The sequence below is a fragment of the Diceros bicornis genome, chromosome 30, assembly GCF_020826845.1.
Source record: "Diceros bicornis minor isolate mBicDic1 chromosome 30, mDicBic1.mat.cur, whole genome shotgun sequence".
NCBI classification, from domain to species: Eukaryota; Metazoa; Chordata; class Mammalia; order Perissodactyla; family Rhinocerotidae; genus Diceros; species Diceros bicornis.
In genome coordinates, this window is record NC_080769.1 from 10,099,216 (window position 1) to 10,108,938 (window position 9,723).

The window sequence follows — 9,723 nt, forward strand, 5'->3', positions numbered from 1 at the left end:
GAGCGCGCCGCTCACTGCCCCGGGGGCAGCGGGCCTCTCAGCACCGCTAGGTCCCAGAGCCGGTTTGGGCTGTGTTCCCCGCAAAGCTTTTAGTCGGGAAATGCTGTAAGGGTGCGGGCATGGCATCTTCTCCTCCACTGAGCTTCCCTCTTCAGAGGCCTCTAAAACAACCTTTGTGACGTGTCTCCAGAAGGAAAAGAATTTCCACCGTTGGAGTGATGTTGACTCAGTCCCCGCATTCTCTGGTCCTCCCGGATCTGGCAGTTCTTGCCGATTCTGGGGAGCACTGGGTGAATGTTGGTTCCAGAGGGCCTCTATTTGCTTTGTATGCAAAAGAATGTTAAATTGGGAATTTGTTTTTGTCTTTGTGAGTCCTTCATTTATTTTTGATACATTACATTCAGGTAGACCTTACCTATTAACCTCTAATTCTGTTTTCCCCTCTCTCAATCCTTGGGAATCTTTAATCTCACTATAAATTCCTCATATAGGGGAAGCACACAGTATTTGTCTTTTTGTGTCTCGTTTATTTCATTCATCATCGTGTCTTGAAAGTTCATCCATGTTGCAGCATGTGTCAGAATTTCCTACCCTTTTCTGAATAATGCTCCATTGTACCTATATACCACATTCATATGTCAGTGTACGCTTGGGTTGTTTCCACTTTTTGGCTATTGTGACTAATGCTGCTGTGACCATGGGTGTACAAATATGTATTAAAGTCGCTGCTTTCAATTCTATTGGGTATACATGCCCAGAAGTGAAATTGCTCGATCATATGGTAATTCTTTGTGTATCCCATTCACTTATTACTCCTATCATTTCTTGGCAGGTCTTTTCTTCCTAGATATATTTGAAAATTCACAGAGTGTTTTTCTTTTAAATTGTGGGAAAGAACACTCAAGAGTTACCATCTTAACTGTCTTGCGGGTACAGTTCAGTAGTGTTAAGTATATGCACACTGTTGTGCAATAGATCTCCAGAACTTTTTCAGCTTTCAAAAGTGAAACTCGATATATCCAATGACCACTATATCCCTATTTCCCTTCTTACAGGCCCTGGTAACCACCATTTTACTTTTTGTCTCTATGAACTTGGTTACTGTAGGGATCTCATAGAAATGAAACAATGCAGTATTTGTGTTTCTCTTAAAGGGACTTTTTGAGATGTAAAAAGCCCCACTTTGGTTGTCTAAATGTAGTAATAGAAGTCATAACACCCACGCATTTTAACTCCTTTCATGTTTCCCCTCCTTTGCCCCTAGATTGATACTTATATAGAAGCATCCTCTGGAGGACGCTGCAAGGTGTTAAGCGCCCTAAGATTTGGTTCCAGTGGCCCTTTTCATTAATTCGCTTGGTGAACATGGCCACGTACCTGATCGCTCTGTGCCTGTTTCCTCATCCATAAAGTGGGAAAAGAAGAGGAAGCCTTCTCAGCACTTTTACATCAGGAACCCCTGCCTTGTCCTGCCCTCTGTCCTGGCTCCACTCTGCCTCTCAGACATGTCCCCGCCTTTTCGACTTACTTCCGCCTGCGGACGCTCCCAGTTCTCTTCTGGCTTAGGAAGGTCATGGTACCCACTTGCTCCCTACCCCAGTCGCCCCTCCGCGCTCTCTGTTCCCGGAGCCCTTCCCCTCGCTCTCCCCAACGGGAAACGGAAGTGTGCGCCCCTAGCAGGCTCGCTTCTCCTGGCTGCTCCTTTGTCTGGTCCGGAGATTCGGCTTTCAGGTGAACCTCACGGGACCGGGAGCACGGGCGGGGCAAGGGCGCCCACCCGGACTCCACGTGGACACCAGGCAGCTCCAGAGCCGCCGCCCTCTTCCTGCCGGCCAGGCTCCTTACCTCCCTGCGTGGTATCTATCCTGGCGGGTGCCCGCTCGGGACCTCCTCCACGCTCCCGCCTTGGGTCTGCGATCCCCAGCCTGCTCTCTGCTCTGGGGCCACGGCCTCTCCCCGAGGCGGCAGGGCACGGGGACTGGGGGGGGGGGGGGGGGGGGGCGGTAGCATCTGTCCCAGGGAGGAGGCGGATCGGGAACTGCGGTCAGGGAACGTCCACAGGGCCTTTTCTTCCGCTGTGCTCCGCTTTTCAAAATGCCTCCTAAGCAAATTTTGTTGCCCCATTTCCAGAAGGAAAAGCATCTCAGTCCTTCACAGACCTGGGGATGCCGGCAGTTTGGGTGAGCCCTGGGTGAGTTTGCTCCGGTTGTGGGCGTCAATTATTTCCTTCATTATATTCAGGTGGGAAGGTAAGACGCATTCTCAGACTATTACGGAGGTCATGTACCTGATATCATTAAGTTCATGAGTGAATGAATACCTGAAAATACGAAATTTACTACCACGGAAAAGCCGGGCTACTCAGCTCCACCTGATCTCGCCTGACCTCCAGAGCCCTGTCAATCTCCCAGAACTTCAAAATATGAGTGTTTAGAAAAAAGACGATGTAAGCTTCTTTCTGTTAGTAGCAGCACTTGGAATTCAATTTCCTAGAATTCAGGAAGAATAATTAGTAAGCTGAGGGACTAGGGTCGGCACTATAGGAATATCTCGTTTCCTGACATTTTTGATATTTTCCTGGATCACGTACTATGTGAGTGTTACCAAATAATGATTTTCCGGTGCACTCATTCTTAGCTAGCAGGTTCTATCTTTTTTTTTTCTACCTCTTGATTATTATGTACTCCTGGATTCTGTCTCAATGTACTACAATCAATATATCATTCTTTTTGACAGTTCAACATTATCTAGGGGTAGCTCCTTTCAGCTCCCTCCATTTGACACAACCCTATTGATGTTTGAGGACTTGGTTGCTTTCTGACTCGACAAGGTGTTGCGGATTCATTTTGTACATGCCTGCCCCACATGTTGAGGCAGACATTTCTCCCAGAAAGCCTGGTTCTTTTTAGAATTCATTATCTGTTTGCTCCCTGTGCTAAATTCTAGTTCAATATCATTGCTTAAAGGCCCTTCCAGAGCTAGAAAACGTTTTGTAAAATCATGTTTGTATAAATATTACCAATGCAAACTTAATATTGTGGTTTTTATCTTACTCCTCTGATTTTAAATTTTTACCCCTAAATCTTGGTTCCTAATAACATTAATTTCTTATTTGGCTTATCTCTGTGACACACCCAAAAATGCAATATTGCAATACTAATGTTACCAAAGTTTCATATTTCTTACTAGTTCTTTTTGTACTTAGTATATATTCTTTTTATTCTTGTTTCCATTTTTAAAGTGATTTTACTTCTTGAGCATGTAAAACTTTTACATGGTCAAAAAGTCAAAACAGTATGAGAAAGTATACTCAGGGGCCGGTCCCGTGGCTTAGTGGTTAAGCGCGCATGCTCCGCTACTGGTGGCCCGGGTTCGGATCCCAGATGCGCACCGACGCACCGCTTCTCCAGCCATGCTGAGGCCGCGTCCCACACACAGCAACTAGAAGGATGTGCAACTATGACATACAACTATCTACCGGGGCTTTGGGAAGGAAAAAAAAAAAAAAAAAGGAGGAGGATTGGCAATAGATGTTAGCTCAGAGCCGGTCCTCCTCAGCAAAAAGAGGAGGATTAGCATGGATGTTAGCTCAGGGCTGATCTTCCTCACAAAAAAAAAAGAAAGTATACTCAGAAGTTTTCCATCCATGTCTCATGTTTCATTAACATCTTTCCAGTGTTTGTTTTCTTTTCCGAAACAAGCAATATATGTGTGTATATGCATTCTCATGGACATTTGTGTATCTTATTTCCTTATAACTTAATCGTTTCCATTTCATATTTTCACTTAAACATATATGCTGGAAACCACCTCAATTTATAGAGATCTTTCTTCTTTTTCCATCAGTTTCCCAGTAATAGGTATACCATGTTTAATGAGTTACCTTTGGATAGAATTTGAGTTGTCTCCTATTTTTGGTTATTAGAAATCTTGCCAAATACACTCCACTTGATTTGTATCATTTTACAATGTTAGAATGCATTTTTCAAAGCAAAGTTAAAAGTAACTGTTCAGAAAAATAAGCAACATTTTTGTTTTAACAATTCTGAGAAGGATGTTTGTTGCCCATCAGTCCACAATCTCTGGGTGCCTTCAGTGAGTGCCCTGCAGTGATCTTTACATCAAGGAAAGGAGTATTCAGGTAGATTTTACCATCAGCCTCACAGGATGGCATCTATTGATTTGTTGTATCGGAAGCCCTAGGTGATGCTCCTTTTCAGACTCTCCTTTAGGTCACCCCTGCACAATATGGCGTCAAATGGTCTAGGACTGAGCAGTACTGCTCTGATACATTTAAGAGGAGCTGAAGTTGGCCTGAGAATGCTGTTTTATAAGTCAGCTGCTCCTATATGTCCTTTGGGAAAAGGTGCTGCATAATCTCCTTCATGAGTCTTCTCACCAGGGGCAGATAGAGAGTCCTATTTCTCAGGGTTGAAGTGTCCTTACCTGTAAAGTTAAGACTGTCACCTTTTTAATCTTGGGCAGCATGGCTCACAATCCCCTTTTCTGGCTCTAGGTGAGACAGGACTACTCTGGCAATTGATGGCAGTAGCATGTCCTTGTGTGACTTTTCTTGAGTGTGCAGGGACATATGGGAATTTCAATGTGGGTTGGAATGACTTCCAGGGAGGTGAATGTGAGAATTACAGTCAGCTCTGGGTCCTCATGCATTCCTTCTTTTCCCCAAGATCTTACTAGGGACCCTTTCAAAAGGCTTTCTGAGAAAAAGACAGGATGAATGAATGCTGGCTGACCTGCTGACAAATTGTTACTAGGTAAACAAAGCTTATCCTTCTAAAAAATGACTGACTTTTGGGCCAGCCCTGGTGGCCTCGTGGTTAAGTTCAACGTGCTTGGCTTTAATGGCCTGGGTTTGGTTCCCAAGCATGGATCTACACCACTCATCTGTCAGTGGCCATGCGGTGGAGGGTGAATCTTCCTCAGCAAAAAAGAAATAGATAGAGGGCTGGCCTGGTGGCATAGTGGTTAAGTTCATGTGCTCTGCTTTGGCAGCCCAGGGTTGACAGGTTTGAATCCTGGTTATGGACCTACGCACCACTTACCAAGCCATGCTTTGGCAGGTGTCCCACATATGAAGTAGAGGAAGATGGGCATGGATGTTAGCCCAGGGCCAATCTTCCTCAGCACAAAGAGGACTGGCAACAGGTAGACCTATCTTTAGAGCTTTTCAAAGCAAGTAAGGCCCCATTCAACTAAGTCCCCAGTTGAATATCGCCACATAGTGGAGCTTCTCATATTGGTGAGGGATTATCCTGAAAATCATCCCAGTAGTTCAGTAATTCCTAGTGAATCGAGGTGTTGACTGCCTGCTTATTTTGCTGTGCTCTGACAGCAGGTAAGGAAGATGAAAGTCTTTTTCTCAAAGAATTTGTGTATTCATCAGCATTTATCAGTAGTGTGCAATGTGCTCGAGTATGCTGAAATAGAAACAAAGTGAGAAGTTCTCCTAGACTGGTTGTAGTGAGATAAGTTCATGTGTAGGAGGTGCAATTCAAGCCCTGTGACTGGAGGAGATAAACAATGGGTGAGTGTAGATACGGTGAAGAGTACCTAGGATCACTGAACCCTGGGGGAGGTAATGGGAGACCTGAGAACCCTGTATTGGCTTTGACTCTCCCATCCTCATTCTCCAGTGAACACTGATGAAGACGTTACTTGCTCAACTCAACCTGTGTGTGATGGTTTAGGATTCAGTGACCTTTGATGATGTGGCTGGGAACTTCACCCAGGAGGAGTGGACTTTACTGGACCTCACTCAGAGAAACCTGTACAGAGATGTTATACTGGAGAACTTCCAGAACCTGATCACAGTAGGTAAATCTGGCATCATTCCTTGTACCCTATTATGGATCAGATATATATTATGTACTGACTGGGTTCCAGAATTGGTGATTCAAGTCTGAATACAATGAGAAAGAACAGACTCCCACTCCCTGCACTCATGAGTTTGAATCTACTGTTGTTCTCAAAATGTGGCTGCAGGACCAATAGCATCACCATCACTCCGTTAGAAATGTACATTTTTAGACTCCACCTTTGACAGTGAATGAGAAAGCTGTGGCTGTTGCCATCTTCTGCTTTACGAAGCCCTCCAGATGATTGTGATGCACTCTGAAGTTTGAGAACCACTGCTCTAGTGGTTTCCCCATCAGAACAAAGATCTATTTGTTGCATTTCCTTTATGTCTTTGAATCAAAGCTTTAGGGTTTTGTAAATGCATACATAAGGCTGAATGTGGGTGTCAAGGGTCAAAGATAACCAATTTTGGGGGGCCCAGAAGAGGGAGATGTTTGCCTTTTTTTAAAAATTTTATTATTATTATTTTTTGTGTGAGGAAGATCAGCCCTGAGCTAACATCCATGCTAATCCTCCTCTTTTTGCTGAGGAAGACCGGCTCTGAGCTAACATCTATTGCCAATCCTCCTTTTTTTCCCCAAAGCCCCAGTAGATAGTTGTATGTCATAGTTGCACATCCTTCTAGTTGCTGTATGTGGGACGCGGCCTCAGCATGGCTGGAGAAGCGGTGCGTCGGTGCGCACCCAGGATCCGAACCCGGGCTGCCAGTAGCGGAGTGCACACACTTAACCACTAAGCCACGGGGCCGGCCCATGTTTGCCTTTGTAGCCCTTTTAAAATAATTTAGTGTTTCATTGGAAGGTAGTTCCTGATTTGTGGGAAGATTTGTCATCTCTTGTGTGAGCCTCTTCTATTAATGTATTTTTCACTGTGGATAGGGCATGAACTGTTCAAATTGAGTCTGATCTCTTGGTTGGAACAAGAATTGAGGAGACTAGAGACAGGTGTTCTCCTTGGTGAGGGTTTGCAAAATACAACCATGGTCAGTGAGAAGTTCAGTATGTTTAGAAGTATAATGGGGAAAGTTTTTAACATGCACTCTTTTCTCAGAAGGCTGAGGCTGTTGTTCTCTGACATGTGGGGATATCTTCAGCTTCCCTTACTCTTGTTTTATGTTTACTCAAACTTTCCAAGGAGCACAAAATGTCCTTTTTTTCCTTTAAATTTATTGTACTGATGTCAGCTAATTGTCCAGATATTTCATACTTACTTCCCTAATATTTTCTCTTTCTTTTCACCATCATTTTTAATTTTTATAGAATCACCTGTAGTAAACTACTTAAAATTTTACCCCATGCCTTTACTATTGCTACATTTTTAACATAACCACACTCCTCAAATCTATCCTTATTCTTTTACTATATTTAATTTGAAAAGTAATACAAATGAGCCTGATCATTTTTAACTTCTTTAACCTAACATTTCTTTCTGAACTCTCAAATTTGTTTATCTGTTTTACCATGGAATGAGAAATGGGATGTAAAACTAAAGAATCAGCACTTGAGTGGGATTTTTTTGAGGGAGTAGAGCCCTCCACTAGGATACAAATGGCAAGATAGATAAGTGATATTTATTTTCCACATACAGAAAAGATTGGGAATTAGATTACATAGAAAATCAGCACAAATGGAAGATATATGAAACAAGGGGCATACAAGAGGGTGATGTGTCTAGGGAGATGCTCTGAAACTGATGACTACCCCAAATCTAGCTTCAACCTTGGTGCTTCAGGGTTCTCACAAGTGTACAATCGAACGTATTTAAAGATGTTGAGTTTTAAAAACCCTTTTATGAGGGGCCGGCCCCGTGGCTTAGCAGTTAAAGTGCGTGCGCTCCGCTAATGGCGGCCCGGGGCTCGGATCCCGGGCGCACACTGATGCACCGCTTGTCAGGCCATGCTGTGGCTAACATCTGCCAATCCTCCTCTTTTTTGTTGAGGAAGACTGGCCCTGGGCTAACATCCGTGCCCATCTTCCTCCACTTTATATGGGATGCCGCAACAGCATGGCTTGCCAAGCAGTGCGTCCGTGTGCGCCTGGGATCCAAACTGGAGAATCCCAGGCCATCGCAGCGGAGCGCGCACACTTAACCACTTGTGCCACCGGACCGGCCCCGAAATACACACATCTTAAGTATTCAGTAATTGACCTGAAAACTGCACATACTTGAGCAATCACCAGCCTAAACAAGACACAGAACATATTAATCTTCCCCAAAAGCCCTCTTGCCCCTTCTAGTCCATTCCCTCTACCTCTTCCACAGACAAGCACTTTGTGATTTCAACAGATACTAAATACAGTATTCTGTATACACAGATTAGGCAGTTTGGTCATCATTTTCAAATCTATGTTTTAACTGATTTTTCTCTATTGTTTAGAGAAACAACACGGGAGAAAGATGTTTAAATCTCCCACTGGAGGACAGCCCCATGGCTTAGTAGTTAAGTGTGTGCGCTCCGCTACTGGTGGCCCGGGTTCGGATCCCAGGTGTGCGCTGACACACCGCTTCTCCCGCCATGCTGAGGCCGCGTCCCACATACAGCAACTAGAAGGATGTGCAACTATGACATACACCTATCTACTGGAGCTTTGGGGAAAAAAAGGAGGAGGACTGGCAATAGATGTTAGCTCAGAGCTGCTCTTCCTCAGTAAAAAGAGGTGGATTAGCATGGATGTTAGCTCAGTGCTGATCTTCCTCACAAAAGTCAATCAATCAATCAATCAATCAATCTCCCACTGGTATTGTGAACTTTGAGTCTATTTCTCTTTGTATTTCTGTCAAGCATTGTTTTACATATTTTGTAACAATATTTATCAGATGGATTCACCTTTCAACTTTTTGTATTTTGAAGAATCTGAGTCTTTTATCTGAATTAACTCTATCTCCAGAAATGCTTTTTGACTTAGAATCAATGTTATCTGACAATAGGATCTGTTTTTTTTTAGGAAAATTATGCACGTCATGGGCAGCATTATGCATCTTCCGATTACCAATGTTCCTCTAGTATCTGACAAGGAGCCCTGACGACTGGCACCCAGTGATTCTTGACTAACAGACAATGGAAATCCTTCTCAAGATTGTTAATGGATACCTACATATAGCAAAATAACTGGACCTTAGGTTGCTTGATGTAATACAGAATCCTCCATGGGGCATAATTAAATATCCATCTAGAGGCAAAGGAAAACAAAAGCATACAGTGTTCTGGTGCTACAGTTGCTACTGCTACATCTTGATACCCAAACTAGAGACTTTCTATATATCAAAATCTCACCAGTTGGTACATTTTCCCAAAATCTGTATGAAACACACAACTGTCCAAATAAAGTAAAATTTAAAAGTGAATGAGGTAAACATAGAATTACCATAATATCTAGCAGTTTCCCATTTCACCCAAAAGAATCAAATGCAGGAAATTCAAAAAGACACATGCACACCCATATTCATAGCTGCATTATTCACAGTAGCCAAAACATGGAAGCCACCCAAGTGTCCATCAATGGATGAATGGATACACAAAATGCATATACATACAAGGAAATATTTTGTTCTTAAAAAATACAATTCTGTCACATCCTACAACATGGATGAACTTTGAAGACAATTCTGTGATGTGAAATCAGCCAGACACAAAAGCCAAATAGGGTATGATTCCACTTTTACAAGGTAACTAGAGGAGTCTTCTTCATAGATACAGAGACAGAAAGTAGAATGGTGGTTTCCAGGGACTAGAGACAGAGGCTATGGCGAGTTATTGTTTAGTGAGTACCAAGTATCAATTTGGGATGATGAAAAAGTTCTAGAGATTGATGATGCTGATGGCGGGACAACAATGTGAGTGCATTT

The 9,723-nt window shown here is 43.3% G+C and overlaps 1 long non-coding RNA gene across 1 annotated transcript; it reads left to right on the top strand.

The window, feature by feature from the left end:
- Positions 1-2,086: 2,086 nt before the first annotated feature.
- Positions 2,087-9,251, top strand: LOC131394436 (uncharacterized). Its single transcript, XR_009216131.1, has 4 exons — positions 2,087-2,191; positions 4,689-4,775; positions 5,655-5,835; positions 8,823-9,251. It is a non-coding gene; the product is annotated as an uncharacterized LOC131394436 (long non-coding RNA).
- Positions 9,252-9,723: the final 472 nt, after the last annotated feature.